Source organism: Lepidochelys kempii, chromosome 9 (assembly GCF_965140285.1).
Source record: "Lepidochelys kempii isolate rLepKem1 chromosome 9, rLepKem1.hap1, whole genome shotgun sequence".
Taxonomy (NCBI): Eukaryota; Metazoa; Chordata; order Testudines; family Cheloniidae; genus Lepidochelys; species Lepidochelys kempii.
In genome coordinates, this window is record NC_136388.1 from 10,861,278 (window position 1) to 10,872,351 (window position 11,074).

Here is an 11,074-nt window from a genome sequence, read left to right on the forward strand (position 1 = left end):
AGAATATGTTGCATCATCCTCCCTCTTCTTAAGGGACTGTAGAGCTGGCCATAAAATAATTGTTTAACAGTGTTTACAAAAGATTAAATATAAAATCACTAGCTTCTGAGAGTCATACTGTCACGAACGACATGACTCCATCCTCAGTAGGTGTCACCTGACACTCGACTAGCCAACCAGACATGTGGAAATAAATAAAATGGCCCCAGAGACCATGAAGAGCCACAACCTACCCTCCTCCCACCCCAAATGGTTTTGTAAGAGTTTTTTCAGATATGGGTCTTCAAGGCCTTTAAGATCCAGGCCTTACATAGTTTTGCCAGGTAAACTTTTTTGTTTTCTGGTTTTTAAACATAGGCAAAATGTCATTTCACTGTAGCAAAGAGAATGGGGCAAAAATTCCAAATATATTTTTTCCATGAGAACTTGATTACCAACCTAGTCAGTTTTGCCAGTTTAAAAATTGTTTGCATCACTGTTCTAGCATCTGATATAATCATTTACAATTAATGCTTTGAGCAGGGGGTTGGACTAGATGACCTCCTGAGGTCCCTTCCAACCTGGATATTCTATGATTCTAATGCAGTTTCAAGTCCATTTTGCAACTGTGCTGTTATTTCGTGTACGGCTCACTCCTTGACTGGAGGAAATGCATATGTTACATAATATCACATAAGTAAATCTACAAACAATCTGCAAGGGTGCCTCTTCTTGTATTACAGGGATAGGCCGTTAGGTTATGCCATGTGTTCCCCACCTGGCAGCTGCAAACATCTGCCCATTTTTATAACTAAATGAAAAGGGAAGGGGACTCAAAACTATGAGGGGAGTTCCTGAAACTTTTTTGGGGGGGGGCTGTTTTAACATGAGGTCATGTTAGAGAAAAGTGGAGTATGTGGGTCATGCTGGAGAACAATTTTTATATTCACTATGCGGACCTCTTGCCCCAGTTGTTCCGAACCACTGTTCTGCATCCCACATCCCAGAAACAAGTCCTAACTTACCAGTGTTCTGGCCAACATATACTGCAGTTAGCAGAAAAAAAGCTTATATTTCTTTTATTAATCTGTTTCCATTGAAGGGTGTCAATGATGTGCTGATAAAATCAAGTTTAAAAAAGCCCTTGTTATTGGCTGGATAATGGAAACCCAGCCAACCACTTCACAGTGCCTAAAGCACGTAGCTCCATGTCAATGAATCCAGTTGGTGGTGAGGACCTCCAAAAGAAGTTCTGGGATTAGAGGACATTAAAGTGCTAAGAGCCCTTACCCATCTCAGTATTTCCTCATCACTCTGGGTACCTCTTCCCATTACTTCATGTTTACCCTACTCCTGCCCTGTTTCCATTACTTTCTGCCCCTTTTCCGCCCCTTCTTTTCCTTTTTAAGGAACAATCAAAACCAACAATACTTGAAGAGGCACTTTACCAATTTTGAAATGGTTCTTCCTGGGAGCATTTTTCATAAGGAGCAGGCCAGCAGCATCATGCAACCCCACCTACATTCACCATGATAGGGTAGGAGGCCCTAAATAATCTCAGCGACTGTGAAGAATTCAGCCTGAAGGAAACATTTCTTGTAGGGAGTCCAGACCCTGGAGGGTACATGAAGCCCTGGAATTATCCTCTTCTGCCCCATCTCTTGCTGCTTCAGTGGCTAGAAACATCAAGGCATTGGGGGTTTTAGGCTGCTGAGGTGCAATTTAATACTCTGCTCCATCCCATCCCAATTCAGCAGGGGTCAAATTTGATCAACAACCGATATATACAATGTAGTTCAATGAAGCTGGCAGCCCCCCTAACTATTGGGCTTACTATATGACGAGACCACTCACCACAGCATGCATTTCCTTGTTGTTTGAACTAAACTGGTTTGTGTTCTCAGACTATAAGTCCTCCAAGGGAGGTAGTTTGTTACTTTTTTAACATAGCTTCTTTTCCCCTCCCTTTGCTATTACAATGGTTCTCTTCTGAAAGGCCAATACTGTATATTAAAAAGAATGTGCTAATTATGCATGAAAATTAGGCAAACAACTGCATGCACATTCGTCTGAAAGTTTAGGCCATTCTGTTGCCAAGAATCCCTTATCCATAAGAGTATTAGCAACAGGTGATGCAGGGCATCTTTATTACAAAAGCTGTTCTAGAGTAATGCTTCAGTAGGGCCATCCACGAAGTTGATCTCACAAGATGCTAAACACCCTTAATTCTCATTTAAGGCAATGGCAGATAGAGGGCTTCCACATCTTGAAAGATAGAGATCCTTAGATAGGGGACCAAAGTGCTTTACAGATATTAACCCACAAATATTAATGCAAAGTGGGTATTATAACCATTATGCAGAAGGATGAACCGAGTCACAGACAGGTTAGGAGACTTGTCCAGAGTCACACGAAAAGTCAGTAGCAGAGTCAGGATGAGAAACACTGAATGGAGGCGTAGTCCTCTGCTCTAAACTCTGCTCCACTCTTTAACCTTAGGCAAGTTAATAAAAGGGAAAAAGTAGCATGGGGAGAACCTTTGCCTCCAACTATATGGCCCAAGGTTGAAATGTAAATGTTGTTATTCTTTATTTATCTGTATTGTGATAGGTCCCAAACTTCCCAAGCAGAATGGGGGCTTCATTGTGCTGTGTGCTGTGCACATAAGAAGACAATCCCTGAGATCAGGTAATACCATGGAGACAGCACTATCTTGTTTTAATACTGTCTTCAGTATTAAATACTTAACTGAAATGTGTTCTCTCTGCTACATTAATTTATGGAGGCTATATCTTAATACTGTTTTAAAAGGTATGTGTGGAGGGGGGCTAAACAGACTCAAACTATCTAAAAAGCCAGGAGACAAGTGAATTTTAAGTCCATAATTTTGCCAAAATAAACAAACATTCTTGATTGTCAATATATAAGCCACTTTTGTAGAGCAAATCTTCTTTTGTTATAAGCGATTCTATCCAAAGCAAAATAAGTCAATTAAATTTATCCAAGATTACATAATTGTAAGAAATTTTCCCACTTATTCAATAAAATCATAGAATATCAGGGTTGGAAGGGACCTCAGGAGGCCATTTAGTCCAACCCCCTGCTCAAAGCAGGACCAATCCCCCAATTTCTGCCCCAGATCCCTAAATGGCCCCCTCAAGGATTAAACTCACAACCCTGGGTTTAGCAGGCCAATGCTCAAACCACTGAGCTATCCCTCCCCTCCAAATCATGAATGGTGTGGAGAAAGTGAATAGGGAAGTTTTCATAGAATATCAGGGTTGGAAGGGACCTCGGGAGGTCATCTAGTCCACCCCCCTGCTCAAAGCAGGACCAATCCCCAATTTTTGCCCCAGATCCCTAAATGGCCCCCTCAAGGATTGAACTCACAACCCTGGGTTTAGCAGGCCTCCCCCCCAGTGTTATTTACCACCTTCACATAAGAGTATGAGGAGACTACAATAGCTATTGTATCTCCTCAATCGACAAGTCATGATGATCCAACATCATATTAGATAGCGTAGCTATTAATTTCATGTATCTCTTTTCTTTCAAGTCAAGAAGTATGAAGAGTGACAGACTGTCACTGCTGCAGATCTTAACTATTTCCAAAAAAACCTCTTAGAAATATACCATTTTTGCTGTTTTATAAGTCAGTCATTAGGAGGCAGCAAATGGCTCAAAACCATGTGAGATGATAAATGTTGTAGGAAATTGAAAAGGGATAGAAGGAACTAGGAGTGGAAAATATATTCAGGTATGAAAGTGACTTCCTGACAATCTGATTGGATTGGAGATGTCTGATAAGATAGAGCAAGCACTTTAGAAGACCTTTATTAAATTATTTGGAATCTAATCATCCATTAAACCAGATCTAGATAAACTGCACATGGTTCCTCTGATGATTTGGTAATATTAAAGACCACAAAAGGACAGAAAATGTTCACCATGTATGACTTCCCATAATATGCTTTCTAAGTTGATGTCACAATATTACACACATGTATTCACGATTGCCAACCAAAACATGAAAACAACACAAAATATACTTCATACCATTTCATCCAAACCAAAGAATAGTTCATGACTGAAATATTATCAAGATATTCAACTCACTTAAAGTTTTCATTAACCTAGGTATAATTAAATATCAGTGCAGTTTTTTTTTCACATTTTACTTGCAAAGTGTTAATGGTAAGATCTTTGATAGGCTGTAACATTTATACATTTTCTCCAGTGTATAATATAAAACACAGACTAAACCAATAAGTTTCCAACATCAGAATTTCCACTGTGTCTGTGGATTGTTGTAAAGGAGAAACAATAATTGTTGCCAGCAAGCTTATATCATGTGCCGTCAGAAAGCTCTTTTAAAAATGTATTGATATCCATAAACACATAAGTGGAGAAGTGAGCAGCAATTTAGCAATCTATGCAAGTCTGTAAAGGTGAGAAGAATAAAACTATGGACTAGGTTTGCACAATTATGCATAACTCCATGTGAGGCATTTTCACATGCTGTACTATCCTCTGTATATATATGTAATATATCAGTACTATTACCAATACTGCTATAAAAGCATGCAGCTATAGTAAAAAAAACAAGGATATAGAAACAGTTCAATCAGAACTGGTATATTACATATTAATAAATGCATACTGCTGCATAACAGCAGTGTTAGCAATATGGCATTTGCAATTAATCTAATCCTTTCAGCTTCACTAGATTTAACATGAAATATTAATAAAAACAATGCACAAACTTACTATTCGTTAGATGTCCACTTTGTCCTTTGGTTTTGAAACAATGGGAAACAGTAACCACTAGGAAATCTGGTAGACAGAAATACAATAAAATAATAAATATTAATATACTGAAGAGAAGCTCTAGATTTTCTGCAAGTTCTTTTTCTCAAAATATTCCACAGGCAAGGTAAAAAAGTAAAGCTGAAAAAAATATATATATTTAAACATAGTCCAGCAGTCTTCAAGGATCCATGACTCCCAAACTTTAAAACAGTGAAAGACTCAAAATGTTGGGACACCGTGAATAGACCAAAAATCCAAGTTCTATATCACTAGTTACACAGTGTATGTCAGTAAGGAAGACCGAATCTCCAAAATAATGATTAATGTATTATCCACATTTTTCCCTCTCTCTCTCTCTTTCCCTTTCCATTCACATTTTTCTTCCTATAAAATGCCCATAGGTTTGTTCTTCCTTGTACCCTGACTCAGGCCTGGCTTTGAAATGCATTTCAATCTCTCAACACAGACTGCTTTCACTGCATTTAGAGTCCCACCAAGGCCCAGCTTTAAAAGCTACTGATTCATTTTTTCTGTAGCCTTCCTCACAAAAGAAGGGTATTTTGTAAATTACCAGCTCGTTCAGATCAACAAAAGGTACTTTCATAGAAAGCCCCATTTGATTTTGCTCAAATTTGATTACAAGGATGGAGAAAAGGAAAGGAAGTCAAAAAGAAAAACCCCAGATGGCTTTTTCATTCATCTCAGTGAATGAGCTTTATCTGTGCCTTTTGAAACTGTAGCAGTGGAAAAGCATTTCTGTTGGCTTAAAAAACTTGACAAAAATTATTGGTTTGCCATTTCTCATGTAACTGCCATTGGGAACTGGATGAAAAGACTTTTTCATGGGATCGCCTGCTTGGATCAAAATAATGGAGATTAGGTATTTCATTATAAATTACAGTGGGAGATAGAGCAGGCTGTCATATTAATAGCAACCTGCTCATGGCCTTCAATGGTAGCTATTCTCCTAGACAAAGGACCAAGGGGGTTGTCTATTGAACTTGTACTTTAGGCCTGATCAATTTTCTATCATCAAGGCAAAAGGTGAGGTGACTAACAAAAGAATTCACACATGAGTGACCTCATAAGCCTAGAGATAAAACAGCTTAAAGAAACAAAACATCCTGAAATTATGGGTGATAAACTGTATAAAAGAAAAAGAGGAGAGAGAGAGAGAGAGAAAGAGAAATGGCGAGAAAAAAGGAGCTCTGGTCTATAATTCTCTTTTCCCTTCTTGGACAAATGGACACATTAAAAGCTATTTGTTTTCAGCTGTAGATAAATGTTCTGCCTTAAAACCTTCCATGTACTTCTTCTTCGACAAGGTTCCAGTAATTTCATTCCCGAGTAACCACGCTAATGCAGGACTTTTAATAGCCACATACACACACAAAAAGGATTAACAACAACAACACCACCACCACAAGCAGAAAGATGCCATGTAATAGGCATTCAATATGTAATCAAACTACAGGGGACAGCTATCATCTCCCCTGAGCAGGTACATTTTCTATACAAAAGCTCACTAATTAAGCAGAAATTGGACAACTAAGTTATATGGCAGGAGCATCCCTCCTAGAGACAGGAGGCCTTGACACATTTCTTTCAGCTGAGTTAATTTGTTATTTTATGCACTGTGCAAAATAACATGTGAAGTACACATGTTCTAGACAGATGCCTTCACAAGTATATTCTCCTCACAGCTTCCTAAGCTTAAGAGGGAGTGATGATCACTTTAGAACAGTGGCATTCGACTTTCAAAAAAAGAAAGAATCACTTTTTGTCATCAGTTGGAGATACAAAGAGTGAAATCCTGGGCCACTGACGTCAAATGACAAAACTCCCATTGACTTGAAGGGGGCCAGGATTTCATCCACAGAACTACACAAGTACAACCTTGATGATGTGAAACTCCCTGTTATCCAAAAGACAGTCATGGCTCCTGATATCTCCTAAATATGTTCAAAATTCCCTCAATTTACTCACTTGTTCAGTATCTTTTCCCACTTTGGACAATTGAAGCTGGATTGTACTTGGAACGCACTTGCATGTATTAGGTTTATTATAAATAGTCAATGCATTTATCCAAGCAGCTTGCAATATGAACAGTTTTACCTTACATTAGACAGCATCAGCACAAATACAAAGGTAACCCAGCAGACTGTTTTAACTGTAGATAGAGGAAGGATGGTATGTTGGTTAGGGCAGTAGCCTGAGACCTGGGTTTAATCCCTGCTCTGCCACAAGCATACAGGGTGATCCTGGACAAGTCACTTAGCATCTCTTTGCTTCAGTTACCCATTTGTGTAACAGAAATAATAGCACTACCTCGCCTCACAAGGGTTTTGTGAGGATAAATATATTAAAGATTATAAGCACTCAAAAACTATAGCAATGGGAGCCATATAAGTACCATAGACAGACATTTTGCTAGAGCTCACTACCATATCAAGATCAGGGCTTTACATGATACTTTAGGCCACACCTTCACTACAAAAAAAAAGTGTTGTTTTCTGGTATGGGGTTTTTTTTATAGCAGGATAACGAATGTGTTATCTATGCCACTATAAAATCCTAGTCGAGAGAAAGCACCTGTAATTTTTACTACAGTGAGATAGATGAACCATGGGCTGGGTTATATGGTAACCTTGCCTAGCTACCTTGTAGTAAAACTACAAGTGTCTTGTCTCCGCTTTGATTTTATAACAGAATAGCCATCACATTTCATTAATTTCACTGTAAAAAAAACCACCCTTTTTGGCAGTGAAGCCAAAGCCTGAGTCAAACACTATAACAAAGCCACATGAGAGGCTAGCAAGGGCCACTGGTGGCTGTCAAGACCAGCATTAAGTATCACCACTGTAGTGCACACACTTCTGGGTGGTTTAACTCGTGGAACAACTGATTACCATTTGAAATCAAGAGAAGCTTTAGTAGCAATTTTATAACTCCTCCATCAAGTGAGATGCAAATGAAACACTGATATGCTACCAAATGACTGCAAGATACTTACAATTTTACTAGAGCCGGTTGAAAACTGGAAAGTATATTTCACTGAAAAATTTGAAAAGATATTTGAAATTTTCCATTAAATATTTTGGATTTTAGGCAAAAAAAAATCATTCTGAAAATTTTCAAACACAATTTTTGATTTGATAGGGGGTGGATGATTGAACCACTCTCACTTTACAATTATTATGGTCCCCGCCCCACGCATGCTCTCTAACTTTACTTTTTCCCCACCTTTTCCTAGTGTTAATGTCTTGTGAAAATGTTTGTTTCAGTCAAAGTGACACTCAAAAGCTTGTCTTTTCCACCAACAAAAGTTGGTCCATTCAAAAGATATTATCTCACTCACTTTGTTTCAGTTGAAGGCTTTTTTCCCCAATCCAAAAAAAAATTTTGGTTAGTAGAAAATGTTCAAAGCGGCTCTATTTAAATGTATTTATCATCCCAACACCACTTAAATTATTTCACTGTCATTCTCCTACCCAAGATGTTCTCTATCTTATTTAGAAAGATCAAAAATGTGCATTCAGAGAAGCATATTGCAGTGAATTGCATATACACAAGCCAGTCCACTAAAGTTGGGATTTAGCCAGTATAAAGTTATTTGATGAAACAACATGCATATTGTCAGAAACTAACAAACAGGATAAAAAACTTATTGTTTACTTTGCACTTCTATGGCACTATCCATCAAAGGATCACCAAGTGCTTTTTAAATATTATAGGATTAATCTTCTCAACCCCCTTGTGAGGTAGAAAAACATGATTTCCCCCATTTTACAAAAGGGGGCACTAAGGCACAAAGAGTTTAGTTGATTTACCCACAGTCCCAGAGAAAGTCTACATCAGAGCCAGGAATAGAAGCCATATCTCATCTCCCATACCTGTGTATCAACTACAGAACTTACCCTTTTGCTCATTTCCAAATCCCCATGAAAGTATTAGGAAGTTATCAGGCAGCATTATAACTAAGGCAGATTGAAAGTTTTCTATCAAGACTGTTCAACAGAAAATTGAGTTTTTGACAAATGAAATTTTTCATGAAAAAATTTTCTGCAGAAAATTTTAAAAATTTCAATAAAAACCCCACCAAAATATTTTCAGCTCCAAACTAAAAAGTTTCCTCAGCTAGCCTACATTTGCCCTGATGCACCATTGCCAGGAGCTCCTATGGTGCACCACAGTGGCTCAGCAAGAAGTGAGACCATGATGCACCATGGGAGATGTCATCTGCCAGGGAGCCCACTCCATAGGGAAGAACGGGGACATGAGAAATCTGAACTATAACTCCCATGATGCATTGTGGCAGAATTTCCAAATCAAAGTTTTCAGTTTTCAGCCAGTTTTTGATTTTTTGCTAAAAAAGTCTAAAAATTTTCCATAGAGAGGGGGAAAAAATGTTTGTGCCAGCTCTAACTGTAGCATTTAAAATGGATTAAATACTGAATGCTTGAAAGTTTAAGGAAATATAATTCTTTGGAGAGGGAGGGCAGCGGAGGGAGAGGAGAAGAGTGAAATAAGCAAGGAATATATGATGGATTTTGTGGAATGTTTTTGCCAAATCAGGAGAGAAAAAGTCATTACAAGAATTTGTAACAGAGTTTGCAAGGGGATCATGCTACAAACCTGCCACACATCATACATTTCATGTGTCACTGTTGAATTCCCACAGAACTGGTAACATGTCATGTTTTGGGGGGAGGGGTGGGATGCAGTGGGGAGGGGGGGAAGGGAAAGAGGGAAAAAGTTGCTAATGCTCAATATCCTATAGCTTAGGGGTATGGGCACTAAGCTGCAGATTAAGAGGCTGCCAGCTCCAGTCCCAAACCTTCCTCTGACCACTGTTACTCTTTCTGTGTGCTTCACAACCCTTATTAACCAAGACTTCCTATTCCTACCTGAGTGGGAGGTGTCTATTATTTACCTGTTCTACAAAGAAGCTAACTCAGAAGTTGCACAAGTTGACATTAGGCCAAGCTAAGAACAGAACCTTGGCTTACTGCATAAAGAATAGGACTGCAGAGATCTAGGTTCTATTCCTGGATCTGCCGCTGACGGGTTACATGACTTTGAGCAAGTCACTTCCCTTCAGTTTTCCCATCTGTAAAACAGGGATACTGATACTTCCTTCTTTTAGAAAGCACTTACAGATCTACTGACGAAAAGCGCTATATAAGAGATAAGCATTGACAGACCCAAGTCTTATGTATGTGTGTTTGTGTAACCCAGGGATCGGCAACCTTTGGCACACGACCCGTCAGGGAAATCCGCTGGCAAGCCAGGCCAGTTTGTTTACCTGCGGCGTCTGCAGGTTCAGCCGATCGCAGCTCCCAGTGGTCACGGTTCGCCGTTCCAGGCCAATGGGGGCTGCGGGAAGCAGCGTGGGCCAAGGGATGTGCTGGCTGCCACTTCCTGCAGCCCCCGTTGGCCTGGGAACAGCAAACCGCCACTAGGGGGAGCTGTGATCGGCCCACTGCAGGTAAACAAACCATCCCGGCCTGCCAGCAGATTTCCCTGATGGACAGCGTGCCAAAGGTTGCTGATCCCTGGTGTAACCCATATTAACACAGTGTGGCTCTTTACGCCTGTTGTGGCTATAGCACATATATAAGTTTATGAGTCTGCTACTGCCTCCATGCTAGTAAACCTGCTCCTTTAACTCATGTGGTAATGGCTCATGCTCTAAGGTCTCAGATTTAGTCCCTACAGATGATACAAAGAGGGGCATCATTATGCTTGGCAATGCTGTTTCTAAACACTAGACCGTAGTCTGCTCTCAGAGGCAGGAATCCAGATACACAACAATCCAGTGCTATTTCACAAATAGTTGTATAACCTACTGGCAAAAGTATACGTCTTGTCTTCCTTTATGGCAGTGGTGGGCAACCTGCAGCCTGCATGCGGCCCATCAGGGTAAGCTGATTGCGGGCCACAAGACATTGTGCTGACATTGACCATCCGCAGGCACGGCCCCCCGCAGCTCCCAGTGGCCGCGGTTAGCTGTTCCCTCACTGAGGAGAACAGCATGCTTCCCATAGCAGTTACGCCTATAGCTAAAGGAATGTGTGTTGAGGTTGTGAAGGTCCTGGCTGCAAACCTATGTCAGGACAATATGTATGTATATGAGTTAGTGTGAAGATCTGGGAATAATTATAATTGCTGAAATGATTTTATATTGCAGAATATTGCATTTAGAGTTGAATTTGGAGACTGCCTTAATACTTGTTTAATTGGTATATTTTTAGAGTTTGCCTTCTGCTTAAGGGCCTTATCTTCT

General features: G+C 39.7%; 1 long non-coding RNA gene across 1 annotated transcript in view; it reads right to left on the reverse strand.

The window, feature by feature from the left end:
- LOC144930853 (uncharacterized) overlaps positions 1-4,813 on the reverse strand; it is a 220,602-nt gene extending 215,789 nt beyond the window's left edge. Inside the window, exon 1 of the long non-coding RNA XR_013636309.1 lies at positions 4,747-4,813. This is a non-coding gene — a long non-coding RNA (uncharacterized LOC144930853). The remainder of the gene's footprint in view (positions 1-4,746) is intronic.
- Between the last annotated feature and the right edge of the window lie 6,261 nt (positions 4,814-11,074).